The sequence below is a fragment of the Salmo salar genome, chromosome 10 (assembly GCF_965601325.2).
Source record: "Salmo salar chromosome 10, fSalSal1, whole genome shotgun sequence".
Lineage (NCBI taxonomy): Eukaryota > Metazoa > Chordata > Actinopteri > Salmoniformes > Salmonidae > Salmo > Salmo salar.
In genome coordinates, this window is record NC_138300.1 from 88335001 (window position 1) to 88349768 (window position 14768).

General features: G+C 47.0%; 1 protein-coding gene across 3 annotated transcripts in view; it reads left to right on the forward strand.

Moving 5' to 3' along the window:
* Positions 1-14768, forward strand: part of LOC106560867 (zinc finger protein 423) — a 138853-nt gene that overhangs the window by 93995 nt on the left and 30090 nt on the right. The gene's annotated exons all lie outside the window — the stretch shown is intronic.

A 14768-nucleotide genomic window follows, 5' to 3' on the forward strand; every position in this document is an offset into this window, starting at 1 on the left:
AAGTCAAAATATGTTTGATGTCTTCTGTGCCCATATGAATAACCCCTATGATGTATCTGGAATGATGTTTTTGTTTTATTATTTTACTGCCATACTGTGTTCGATCTTGTCTAGTCATCTTGTCTTTTTATTTTGTATTTATTTTATTTGACCTTTATTTAACTAGGCAAGTCGGTTAAGAACAAATTCTTATGTTCAATGATGGCCTAGGAACAGTGGGTTAACTGCCTTGTTCAGGGACAGCAACCTCAATCAGGTTGTGCTTGTTTTTTTTAAATGGTCGAATTAATAAACTAAACTAAAAAAGAGATAGTGAGGGGGAGTTTAAGTGTGATTGTGAAGTAGTTGCTGCATTTATCACATTCGCCTGGATGTGCGCACACAGCCACGGTCACACACAGCCACGGTCACACACAGCCACGGTCACACACAGAGTATGAATGCTAATAATACCAGTTGTTAGATACCTGTGTGAGCTCCTCCTAACACACTTACCCAGACATCAGCAACCTCAATCAGACCAGGACAGAACTTAGCTATGGGCTGTAAAACCATACCTTTCTATCAACCCAACTCTGTGTGTGTGTGTGTGTGTGTGTGTGTGTGTGTGTGTGTGTGTGTGTGTGTGTGTGTGTGTGTGTGTGTGTGTGTGTGTGTGTGTGTGTGTGTGTGTGTGTGTGTGTGTGTGTGTGTGTGTGTGTGTGTGTGTGTGTGTGTGTGTGCGCGTGCGTGCGTGCATGGACACAGTGGGTGTTCATTGGAGCAGAGCTGTTGAAGTGGAAGGGTCCATGAGTGTGAAAAGCAGTCCATCTCACAGTCAAGGACACCTCTAATTACTGCAGGTGGGGGTTGTGGGAAGGGGTGCCAACAGCACTGGCTTATGGGTAGAATAAGGGTATTTGTAATATTTATGCTTTTTGTGTTATGTTTACAGGTGTAATGATGTGCCCAATATGTTTTGGCCAGATTCATGATGATTGATGCTGTTCATTAATGTAATGTGGATATATCTGCTGTGTCTGTGTGTGGGTAGTGGCCTGTAGGGGCAGTGTTAGAGGAAGCAGGAAATGAACTAGCGGGACAGGAAGGATAGATATGTGAATGAGGAGTATGGCGGTGTGAGGGGCAGTGATGCCTGTGTTGGGTACAGGGGTGAGGAGGTGATTCTGGGGTGAGTGGGCAGAGATGTGGGGTGAGGGGTTTAGTAATGGGGGGAGGTATTCTACATTTGAGAGGCCAGTCTGGTCTCCTCACCTCTACTGACAAGGTGTCTGTAACAGTAATGTCCTCCGCTATCCACTCTTCTCTCCACTCCCTCGTGTTCTTCTCTTCAGCTTTCCTATCGTTCTCGGCTCTAATGTGACGATTAGGATGTTTACCTGCTAATGAAGCCCCTGGCTCGGGAATGGCCAGGATGGGTGCTGATTGATTGATTGGGTGGGTGGGGGGGGGGGGGGTCTGTTCCTCTCTGATCACTTCTACATTCCATTCACGGAACAGTAGAATGCCTCGCACCTCTCATCTCGCGCCTCTGCCCTCTAGTGATTTTTTGATTTGAGGTGAGCTGTAGCACATCATTTAGTAAAGGATGATGCAAAATTACACCTTGTCGGAAAAATAACGAGCTGAAGGACTTGATTAATGAATTAATGTTGTTGCCGCAGAAACAAGAAGATTCAGAATCCTGATCTTGCATTGCATGTCCTCAGCAGACCATTGGTATTAGCATAATAATAATTGCCATTGTTTACAAGAGAGAAGTGTTTCAATTGAATGCTTTGGCAGTATTACAAGCTCAAGTCATGATTATGGGGTAATGACTCAGGGAAAGGTGAATGTTAGGTCTATGGCCTTGGACTGTCTCAAAGCAGAGACTCGTACACTAAAAGTGAATTTGTACAAATACATATAAAAAAAATTAGATTGGGGCGACTAGATGCATACGTGTTTTAATGTCTAAACGGTAAAACAGATATGTATGAAAATATTCTGTAATGTTGCCTCATATTAAACATTTGATCTCAAATCCAAAATGCTGGAGTATAGAGCCAAATGAACACGTTAGCTTCACTGTCCAATTAAATACAGAGGGGAGTTTAACCTCTTACATCTAGATGTTCCGCTAGCGGAACGCCTCACCAATATCCCATGATAGAGGTGGCGCGAATTACAAACACCCCAAAAATCCAAAAACTTCAATTTTTCAAACATATGACTATTTTACACCATTTTAAAGACAAGACTCTCCTTTATCTAACCACATTGTCCGATTTCAAAAAGGCTTTACAACGAAAGCAAAACATTAGATTATGTCAGGAGAGTACCCAGCCAAAAATAATCACACCCATTTTTCAAGCTAGCATATAATGTCACAAAAACCAAAACCACAGCTAAATGCAGCTCTAACCTTTGATGATCTTCATCAGATGACACTCCTAGGACATTATGTTATACAATACATGCATGTTTTGTTCAATCAAGTTCATATTTATATCAAAAACCAGCTTTTTACATTAGCATGTGACGTTCAGAACTAGCATACCCACCGAAAACTTCCGGTGAATTTACTAAATTACTCACGATAAACGTTAACAATTATTTTAAGAATTATAGATACAGAACTCCTTTATGCAATCGCGGTGTCCGATTTTAAAATAGCTTTTCGGTGAAAGCACATTTTGCAATATTCTGAGTAGATAGCCCGGCCATCATGGCTAGCTATTTTGACACCCACCAAGTTTGGCACTCACCAAACTCAGATTTACTATAAGAAAAATTGGATTACCTTTGCTGTTCTTCGTCAGAATGCACTCCCAGGACTTCTACTTCAACACCCAATGTTGTTTTTATATCCAAATAGCTGCGTTTTGTTCTTGCGTTCAAGACACTATCCGAAGGATGACGCGCCGGCGCGTATCGTGACAAAAAAATTCAAAATATTCCATTACCGTACTTCGAAGCATGTCAAACGCTGTTTAAAATCAATTTTTATGCGATTTTTCTCGTAAAATAGCGATAATATTCCAACCGGGAGACCTTGTTTTCGTTCAAACACTGAAAATAGAAAATGGAGTCTTCACATGCACGCGCGCAGCAGTGTCATTGTTCTCAGAACGACCACTTTCCAAAAGCCCTACTGTTTTTCGCCCAGGGACTGCAGAGTTATCATTCCCCATTCTGGCGCCTTCTGAGAGCCTATGGGAGCCTTAGAAAATGTCACGTTACAGCAGAGATCCTCTATTTTCGATAAAGAGGCTACAGAAGGCCAAGAAATGGTCAGACAGGGCACTTCCCATATAGAATCTTCTCAGGTTTTGACCTGCCATATGAGTTCTGTTATACTCAGACACCATTCAAACAGTTTTAGAAACTTTAGGGTGTTTTCTATCCAAATCAAATAATTATATGCATATTCTAGTTTCTGGGCAGGAGTAATAACCAGATTAAATCGGGTACGTTTTTTATCCGGCCGTGAAAATACTGCCCCCTATCCTAAACAGGATAACCTCTGCTCTTCTGCTCTTCCCTATCCCCACTCTCCTCCATTCATCCCTCACTCTTCCCTATCCCCACTCTCAGCATAGTGCACCCTGGGGCATCAGGGTTTGGCCTGCATAGACTTGATTCCCTCCTCCCATTCTGAGGGCTGAAATGGGGGTTGGGGGTTTAGGAGTTGGCAGGCAGAATAGTGAAAAGGGGACATTTGCAGAGGAGGTGGTGGGTGTGGAGTATGGACACTGTAAGAGAACTTGACTGAAGCTGTTTTTATTTGGCCGTAGATTGGTGGTTCGCCACCACTCCCCTCCCCCTCTGTAGTGGATACTGGAGGTCTGTTCCATTATGTCTCTCTCAGGGGGTTAAAGGCAGTGTGGAGGTGCGAAGCAGCACTGGAGTTATATTACCAGCCCGAGACCAGTGCACTATAGTGTGCATAAACAAAGGCCAGCTAAAGGATACTGTTTGGTCTCCAGTCTAAACCAGATCACCAAGCTCTCCCTCTATCTTAAATTAGTTATCCTAGCCCCTTTGCGCTAATCCAATTAACCTAAACCAGGCCTGTTACCACTCTCGCTTGTAAAGGATTTGTTTATTTGAATGTGTGAGTTTTAATATGCGTGTCTGTGAGATAGTGTATGTTAGTCTGTCTGTGTGTGGGTCCTCGTCAGTATAAAAGCTTGGTGTTGTTGCCGAGCTGTTAGTCTCTGCTGTTTATCCCTCTCACGCTGGCTTGTGAAACGCCAGATAAATGCGGATCTTCTGTCACCACGGAGCTCCCACTAATTACGGCAGCTTAAGTGCTTTAACCACTGTTATCACAAACTGTTCGGTCCTAGAGACCTTGTCAAAATACCCTCACCCCCTCCCCTCCACTTTCTAGTGTGTATGCTAGTGTGAATGTGTCTATGTGTGTGTTCATGCTTAGAGACCATGAAAGACTACTTCCAGCCAGTGCAGCAGTATGTGTCTGTGTGTTCGACAGACTCCTCTCTGTGTGTGAAGAAAAGTAGAACGTGATGGCACATTGACGATCTGTTGAACACAGATTTTCCAGCGCATAATTTAAAAGTTTCCTCCTGTGTTTGTCCCCTGCCGTTTCCGTCTTCTCGTTCCCTCTCTCTCCCTCCCTCCCTCCCTCCCTCCCTCCCTCCCTCCCTTCTCCCTGTCTCCTTCATCAGTGATTTTACCTCAGTGACAGCCCCCCACACATGCGGCTGCCTGTGGTGTGCCTATTAGCAGCTGCGTTGCCCAGGCCATAACGCTTCATTTACAATATGTATTTAATGTGAGAGAGCCCAGAGAGATCAGAGAGAAAGGTGTGGGCGCACTAATGTCTCTTTTTCTGCATCTTTTTTTTCTTGTCTTTCTCTCTGTCACTCTCCCTCTATACCTCTCTATTTCTCTCCTCCCAATTGATTGGTTTGTTTCCTGGGAAAAATCAACATCACCGAGTTTCAGAAGAAAAGTCAGGAGAGAAAGGGAACGAGTAGACTGCAGTAGCAGACAATGCCTCAGAGAGTCTGGTGTCTGTTTGTCTCAGGTAGAGGGGGAAGGTATATACCCAGAGCAGGGTATAGCAGAAAAGAGCGAGGAGGAGGTAGTTGGGTTTTAATCAGTTGTCGCTGTTTATCGCCCAGTCGTGTGAAACTATTTGAGTTTGAAGCTAGGAACGACGTGGCAAGAGGGTGCTGCCGAGGGTCCATGTGTAGCGATGTGAGTTACACTGGGCTAGGCCATGTGGAAACGGAGTCACACTCCTATTATAAAAATGTATTTTTGTATCATCAGTGCCAAATATAAGTGCTATGTAGGTATTTGTAAGTGCTTTAATGCAACAAAAAAAAGTACAATTAACAAAAATATAAACGCAACATGTAACAATTTCAATGATTTTACTGAGGTACAGTTCATATCAGGAAATCTGTCAATTTAAATAAATTCATTAGGCCCTAATCTATGGATTTGACATGACTGGGAATACAGATATGCATCTATTGGTCACAGATACCTTAAAAAGAAAGGTAGGGGTGTGGGTCAGAAAACTAGTCAGTATCTGGTGTGACCACCATTTGCCTCATGCAGCGCGACACATCTCCTTCACATAGAGTTGATCAGGCTGTTGATTGTGGCCTGTGCAATGTTTTCCCACTCCTCTTCAATGGCTGTGCGAAGTTTCTGGATATTGGTGGGAACTGGAACATGCAGGCGGTCGTACACATCGATCCAGAGCATCCCAAACATGCTCAATGGGTGACATGTCTGGTGAGTATGCAGGCCATGGAAGAACTGGGACATTTTCAGCTTGCAAGAATTGTGTACAGATCCTTGCGACATGGGGCCATGGATTATCATGCTGAAACATGAGGTGATGGCGGCGGTTGAATGGCACGACAATGGGCCTCAGGATCTCGTCACGGTATCTCTGTGCATTCAAATTGCCATTGATAAAATGCAATTGTGTTCATTCTCAATAGCTTATGTCTGCCCATACCATAACTCCACTGCCACCATGAAGCATTCTGTTCACAACGTTGACATCAGCAAACTGCGTGCCCACACGACGCCATACACACTGTCTGCCCGGTACATTTGAAACCGGTATTCATCCGTGAAGAGCCCACTTCTCCAGCGTGCCTGTGACCAATGGGCAAATGCTCACCTTCTATCAAGTCGGTTACGACGCCGAACTGCAGTCAGGTTCCCCGAGATGATTTCTGACAGTTTATGCAGAAATTCTTTGGTTGTGCAAACCCGCAGTTTCATCAGATGTCCGGGTGGCTTGTCTCAGACGATCCTGCAGATGAAGAGGCCGGATGTGGAGGTCCCGGCGTGGTTACTCGTGGTCAAAGGTTGTGAGGCCGGTTGGACGTACTGCCAAATTCTCTAAAATGACATTGAAGGCGGCTTATGGTAGAGACATGAACATTCAATTCTCTGGCAACAGCTCTGGTGGACATTCCTGCAGTCAGCATGCCAATTGCATACACCCTCAAAACTTGTGTTGTGTGACAAAACTGCACATTTTAGAGTGGCCTTTTATTGTCCCCAGCAAAAGGCTGAACCTGTGTAATGATCATGCTGTTTAATCAGGTTCTTGATATGCCACACCTGTCAGGTGGATGGATTGAGAAATGTTCACTAATTGGGATGTAAACAAATTTGTGCACAAAATCTGAGAGAAATAAGCTTTTTGTACGTATGAAACATTTCTGGGTTCTTTTATTTCAGCTCATGAAACATGGGACCAACACTTTACATGTTGCGTTTTATATTTTTGTTAATTGTGTAATTGTTTGAATATATCTTTAGTGCCAAAATGTATTAGTGCTTGGCGGTGGAGTCGCAACTGCCCAGAAACAAAACAATACATCTTACTTTACATAATTTTGATTCATTTTATGACTCCCATATGACTCCATGACACAATCAATCTTGCAATACGGAAATTGTCCTTCAAATACCGATAGATATTTTTATTGCAATATGCTATTTCGCAAATGTTTTACTCCGTTACCACTCCGTTACCATGTAACGCTCTTATGACTCCGTTACATGTAACTCCGTTACGTTACCATGTAGCTCCATTACCACTCCGTTACCACTCCGTTACATGTAACTCCGTTACATTACCATGTAGCTCCATTACCACTCCGTTATGTTACCATGTAACTCCGTTACCACCCGTTACCATGTAACTCCGTTACGTTACCATGTAACTCTGTTACAACTCTGTTACCACTCTGTTACGTTACCATGTAGCTCCATTACCACTCCGTTATGTTACCATGTAACTCCGTTACCACTCCGTTACCATGTAACTCTCCTTACGTTACCATGTAACTCCGTTACGTTACCATGTAACTCCATTACCACTCCATTATGTTACCATGTTACTCTGTTACCATGTTACTCAGTTACCATGTTACTCAGTTACCATGTTACTCCGTTACCATGTTACTCCGTTACCGAAAAATCTCTTTGGGTTATCTGTATTTTCATGATAAAATATTATATCAAATTATACCAAAATTGGTGTTGATAAAGTCTACTAAGTACTTTATCAGATGATATGTTACATAATGGATAATCACTAAAGAACCGCATGTTATGCTGCTTTGCATATTTCCCCCAAAATATGTTAGCCAATTAGAGATTTTTTTAGCATGAAAGATATATTCCAACAACTACTTGTTAGTATAGTATTGCATTAAAACACTTACAAATACCCATAAAACATACATGGCATTAAGACTGATTGTAAAGCAGATATGGGTGTTTTTATAGTGGGAGGGTGACTGTTATCGGGTGACATTGCCCGAGTGCTCCCTATGCAACTGTCTGTGTGTGTGCATGTATGGGCATGATAGTGAATTTTTGTGTATGCATATGCATCTACTGTTTAAGTGGGGAGGGCAAGCGATGGACTCTGTGAGTGACAGCTGGGCAGTTTGGGAAGAGTCGTGTGAGTCATAAAGGGCTGAATTAAACTCTGCTGCGCCAGGCCGCTGCCAACACATGCCACCATTTTAGGAAAGGCCAGTGGTGTACTGGTGCCAGGAGAAATGGGTATATTCTAATTTTGGCAACATTTTCACAAACTGCCTGCCCGGCGACGGAAAGGTGGCCTGTATGAACAATTATATGAGAAACAGTGACATATACTCTGAACAACCTAAATGATAAATCCCAATATTGGCCTTTCACAGTCAGGCCAACCCAAGCTGTACTGGTCATATTGGTCTTTCACAGTCAGGCCAACCCAAGCTGTACTGTGCAAGTAGGACTACTATGGAAATAGATACACGAGTCAGAAATTCACAGGTTTCAGATTTTTCCCTTTTTATTTCAAGTTTTCACTCTGGCACACTTTTGTAACAGTCCACAACCATGCTTAAACCCCATCAGGAGACCATTTTTTAAAATATATATATTAGATTTTTGAGTGTAGTTACCCTTGAATTCGGGTGTGCAGGAACCTAGCACTATTGTTTGGTTAGTGGTATTTATGTAGCACGTGAGATGGAGTTTGCAAAACAAATGGCCACTAGATTGATGCAAATAATCATGTAATTCTGCCAGGTATGCATGTGTATACCCTCCACTACACCACTGGGAAAGGTAGAGCAAAGCATCGCCAACTCTCCCTCTCTCTCTACCTATTTTTGGCCTTCTTTCTTGTTTCCCTTCGTCCCCACCCTCCCTTTCTCCGCCCGTCCCTCCCCTTTCCGTCAACCTTCTTAGTGGGTGATTTGACCTGGAATTTTAATGAGGGGTGGAGAGGTGCAGTGGTCAGCAGTTGGCTGTGGCACTGGTGGGTGTAAAGAACAGGAGACGGGGGAGGGGGGGTCCAGGGGGGTCCTCTACCTCTGACATTCTCCCACTGATCTCTCCTGTCTGATCACATACATGGGGTCCATTCTGTTCAGAAGGGAAGCAGGGAAATGACCGTAATAAACCAACCATGAAAATGTTGTGTTGTGGGTTAGAATCAGGTTTGATGTTATTAGTAGCTGGCAGACTGCTGATCTGGTAGCTATGTTGCATTGGCTGACGTTCTGTAGGAAAACAGAAGGAGAGAACATGAAAAGCAGAGGAGAACGACTGAATGGGCACCAATGAAAAATAAAGAGGGTGAAAGAGAAGAGGCAGGGGGTGCAGACAGGCAGTGCTGAAAGGGTTACTAGGAGTTTAGCGTGTGGGCAGACGTTTTTGGGCTATTTTACAGCAGCTGCGGAGCCCCGCTGGTAGATTAAAAGCGGCTCCCGGGCCCGAATGAAGTACATCAGAGCCCCCACCGGGCCAAGGCCGAGGGCTGGGAGGGGCCCAACACAGCTGTCACCCAGGCCAAACTTTCCCAGCAGCCCTGGGAGCACAGGACGGTCAAGCCCCAAAGAACCAAGCCAAACCCAGGACGCCACCCCCAGATTTGGGCTAGAGGGGGGCAGGCCTGGGGGTTGGAGGGTTGGAAGGGTAGTTGGTGGCTAATCGTTTGTTTACAGAGGATCAACAGCCATATGAGAGTGGGGTGGGGGGTGTTGCAGGTGCAATTTAGGACAGGAGAATGTCTTTTGCTGTTCTGTATTACTACAGGCTTTAGAATGGTCATGTGGGTTAAACCCTGGGGAAACTGATGATTTTAGAGTTAACCAGTTCTCTACAATACCTCTCCAGTCCTGTCTGCCATTAAGGTCCAGTGGTCAGTGTTGAACCCAGCCTTCGTCACAGCTCAGTGGTACAGCAGTGATCCACAGAGCCGTCTCTGTGGATCGCTGGGGGGAGAGGAACAGCAGCGAGCACAGCCACATGCAAGGAGTGTGACGCATAGCAAACAGATGCTGCTCACATCATATTGTCTTGTCAGATTTGGTTTTGTTTTCGTGTGTGAAGTATTCTCTTGTACATTGACACGCAGGCACACACACATATTCCCAGTCACACACTGACAGGCTCTCGTCATGGGGGACTGGGGCTTGCTGAGGAGGCTGGAGTCAGTGGGGCTCTGTGGGCTGGGCATTGGGGACTTCTGTCACGCACACATGCCCTCACCCATGAAAACAGAACAATGACACTGGAGCTCGCCTCATAAACAAACCATGCACACATGTCTCTAGTCTATTCTGAAGCTGCAGCACCACAAGAATACTAACCCTGGTGAGAGTACCCTCCTTTTGTTGTTGCTGTGGGGAGGTTGTGTGTGTCTGTGCGTGCATGCGTTAGTATTGTGTACTTTGTGTGTGTATCGGCATCTCAGATCCTGAGGAAAGCGTGCGGGTGGTGCCAGTGTCCTGTCCTGTGGATGAATGAGGCTCGGCCTCCCTGGACGCAGTTGGCCCTGCCACTCTGTGGCCCCTCCCCTCCTGGTCTCTGCACGCCGCCCGGCAGGACAGGCAGACCAATCGAAGGGCTGACAAGAGAGCCTTTTCATTCGTGGGGAAAGGCTCTGTCCAGCTGGGAGGGGGACACACGCTGATCACCAGTGTGGGCATACAGCCCTACTGAGGGAGGGATGGATGGGAAAGGGAGGAGATGAGGACATGGATTTGGCAGCACACAGACCTGGTCTCCATAATGGTGGACTTGAGCCATTCCACCCACAGCCCTATTCTATTGGTCTCCTCCACTGTGGAGACAAGCTAGAGCTCCACTCCTCTGGTTTAAAACATGCTAGAGCTCCACTCCTCTGGTTTAAGACCTGCTAGAGCTCCACTCCTCTGGTTTAAAACATGCTAGAGCTCCACTCCTCTGGTTTAAGACCTGCTAGAGCTCCACTCCTCTGGTTTAAAACATGCTAGAGCTCCATTCCTCTGGTTTAAAACATGCTAGAGCTCCACTCCTCTGGTTTAAAACATGCTAGAGCTCCACTCCTCTGGTTTAAAACATGCTAGAGCTCCATTCCTCTGGTTTAAAACATGCTAGAGCTCCATTCCTCTGGTTTAAGACCTGCTAGAGCTCCATTCCTCTGGTTTAGGGACTGGCAGTCTAGTATATGTGCTTGGTAATAGTGCAGACAGATTATGTAGTGTGGGGAGTTGCATTCCTGCCTCAGAGAAATATTGGCCTGAAGCAAGTGGTCTGGCCTTCATAGGACCCTAACCCAACCTAGAGAATGGAGAGCAGTTCATAGCATCTGACAAATGACTCTTGTTTTCCACAGCTTCCCTCTTTCTCAATGGCGTCCTCCATTTTCTCAGTCCATTCTGTCTTTCTCCCTCTGCAGTTTTTTTCCCCCTGCCACTCTTCTTCTCCAGCTTCCCTCCATCTATCTACCTCCCTGGGAGAGTAAATCCCTCTCTTCGGAGGAGTGTTTGGAGGAGTGTTGGGGCTTAGATGTGACTTCCCGCTTCGTTTCTTCATGAGCCCTCCCCGTGTCCACCCCCTCCTCCTCCCCCCCCTCCCCCCCATCCCCTTCTGCTTTAATCCAGAAACAGCACAGGCCCTTTTCCCAGCTTTTCCCCATTTTGTGTTTTTGAGGGAGGAGGGGGCGAGGGGGGTAGTTATTAGGATTTATTTCTCTTTTGCTCTGTTCATTTGAACATACTCTGTCTCCTCTCCCCTCTGGGCTCAGTCTGTCTGTCTGAGGATAGTGTGCTTATCTACGGAGAGACGTGGGAAGAGAAGAGAGAACCAGAGAGAGAGCGGGAGGATGGCAAGGAGAAATTGCTGTCCTTTTGTGATGGGCCTCTCTACCGTGCATTTGGGGCCTGTGTGAGTCTGTCCTGTACTGTGGTGCTACTGGGTATGAGACTGTATAGTGTGGCAGGCCCCTATCCATGTGGCTGAGAACGCAGATGATCAGGATATCGCTACTGCCATGGTCAGGAAGCTGTCCGACAGTGGCAGACACAGTGAGGCCCAATGCCTGATCATGGTTCTTTTAATCAGGCATTACCTCTGTGTAGGTGTGGAAGAGTTGAGTAAGGAGGCAGAGAGCACCCTAACCTGGCGGCTGAGACGGTTTGTCCCCTCTTCCCTCGTAGCGCCAGAGCTGGTGGATTAGCTCAGGTGTGACAGGCAGCCCTCACCAAGGTGGTGCGTGGTCGTGGCTTAGAGATGTGTGTCATTGACTGTGACCTGTAAGTGCGTGTGTGCGTGTGCGTGTGTGTGTACGGACCTTAATAGCATGCTGTGGGAGGTGTGTTGTAGAGCCGGGGCTGGCAGGGATTAAAGAGACTTTACTGTCACCATCCCCAGGAGAGTGAGCAGAGAGCAGAGAGCACACACTGACATGGGCATACAGGAGCCAGATTAGAGCTCAGCCCCCCACAAACACAGAGGGATAAACACACACACCCACAACCCCGCTCACATGGGCACACACGTACCCGCACAATCTACAGAGGCCAGATAAGAGCAGAGCACTGAGCACTGGCACACACACATACGCACAAAGACACTTACACTGACTCTGTGCTGTGCTCCTCCACTCCCCTCCCTCCACCCCAGCCCTCTCCAAAATGCCCCCCTGATTGGCCCATCTCCTGGAGCAGACTGTGGCAGGAGGAGGAGGAGATGGAGGGGGTGAGAGTGTCAGGGGAGAGGGTGTGGGGGAGAACCGAGAGGAGCTGAAAGAATGTACCCCTCACTGTGGGGAGCGCCAGCCTGCCCTAGGCCCCCAGGGGCCCCCTCCCTCACCCCTCACCCCCTTCCTCCATCCCTCTGTTTCTCCATCTCGCTCCCTCTCTCCCCCTGGTGTTTGGACAGCTGTGGGCAGAGATCAAGTTACGGGTGGCGCTGGTACTTCCTCTGCGCTGGCAGGCAGGACTCTCTCTGTGCTCAGTGTCTGGTTGCCATTACCGCCGTGGCTCCACAGGAAGTCAGCCCAGCTCCTGAGCTCTTCTCTTCCTGTGCTGGGCTCTGCTGGACTGTGCTCGTGGAGGGAGGGAGGGAGGCTCCGGCAACCACTGCAACTGCATGGCTGGACCTCAGGGACAGACCCTGCTGGGCGGCCATGGAAACCCTGTGCACTCTACGCTCTAAATCAATGGCTATCGGGACAATGGACTGGGTGGGAGAGGAGTTGACAAGCTGAGGCTGGACCACTGACTCTCTGGCTGCAGTAGGGGCTGCTGCTGTTGCTGATGTACCCAATATTTTATTACAAATCTTAACTATTCTAAAATGTCAAAGGATTTTAGGTGTTTGCAGGTAACACATTAGTTGGGCCTAACTATCAGACTGCTGTGGAGGGAAGCATTACTGACAGGCAGATTTGTGGTGGAGTCTCCTCTGTTTAGTGTGTTCATTAGCATCTTCTCTATCTACCCATTGGCTACTGTATACCTGTTAATGAGGTCTCCATTCAGATGAGCTCCCAGCACCATGAGGCCCAGTGCTGAGACTGAGATGGCATGGCCCCTCGCTTACTGGGGCCCTGGTGTGTGAGTGGGCTGTCAGAGCTCTCTCTCTCTCTCACACTCGATGTGTTGCTGTCATTAAGGAAGTGCATTCCTAGCTATTCATCACACAAGGAGAATTTGAGTGGTAGACACAGTGTCTGTGTTGGTCTCTCTGTGTGATTGTGTGTGGGAGTGAGTTAGAGCTTTATTGAGTGTGTGGTGGCTGCGTGTGGAGTCAGATTTCAGTGGCACAAAAGATTATCAATATGCTTTAATAAATAATATTCCGAAAGTTCCTCAGACTCTCAGACGTGTTTTGTAGTCTGATTATGCAAATAGCATAAATGACGCAAACACATACTGTCCTGTAACACATTCGTTCTGCAGACACCACATGTGACATACATGAGACACAGTAGACACTACACACTCATGACACTCACAAAATACAACTGACAATACACACATAACAGACACAATTATTGAACTTTCAACTACGCATCTAACACAACACACACAACAAATGGCACACAGCAGAGCTGCCAACACACAACCGCCCAAACAGCTAGGCAGGGAGGCAGGCGGGCCGGCCCGGTGGCCCCCGGGCGGTAGGGAGAGTTGCTGTTTGATGTTGGCAGGTGATTAATGAGATGTGAGGAGTGGGATTTTGATGGGTGCTCTCTTGGTGCCTGTTTCAGGATTTGGCTTGGGGGGGGGGGGTGGAGAGAACGGGGGGGGACTCTGCACCCCCGTTGGTTACCCTTGAACACTCTGTGGAGGTGTTGACGCGCCCCGTGCTCTGCTAACTCATGAGGGTGCTGTCGCAATTAAACCAGCACAGCAGCGCTCCTGCAGGAGAGGAGAGCATCCTCTCTACACTCACCCTGGCTCCACTACCGGGAGGGAGGGAGGGGGCTTGAAGAAGGTAGGGGAAAATGATGGAGCTGGAGAAGAGAAAGCAATCCATAGAGGGACTGCGAGAGAGAGCGTGATGGAGAGATGAATGAATGAGGTAGTGCAGATGGACTGAGTGAATGGGAGATTGACAGCGGGAATGAAATGAGAGATGTTGTAGATAGAGGGAGAGGCGGAGGTCACGGAGAGGTGACGCGGAAGGGAGTCGGTCCCTGAGCTGCATTGTTTTTACCTGGCTGTTGTACTGCAGTCAGTTTTAAGCCTGAATTCTGTTCTGACGCATTAGGCCTGGTTGGCAGTGAGGGCTCATACTGGGACCAGCTCTTTAATTAGATCCTGATGAGGACCTTCAGGAAAAGAACCAGGTGATTGGACTTCTTATCCAAATAATTACCTCAATTAAGTCATTAAGACCCTGGGCATAGCCTAGCCCAGAACTGCCTCCTCTGTGCCACAGCAGGTATCCATCCCTGATCTCACTCTCGCACTCTGCAAGGGCTGCCTGCAATCTCTGTGTGC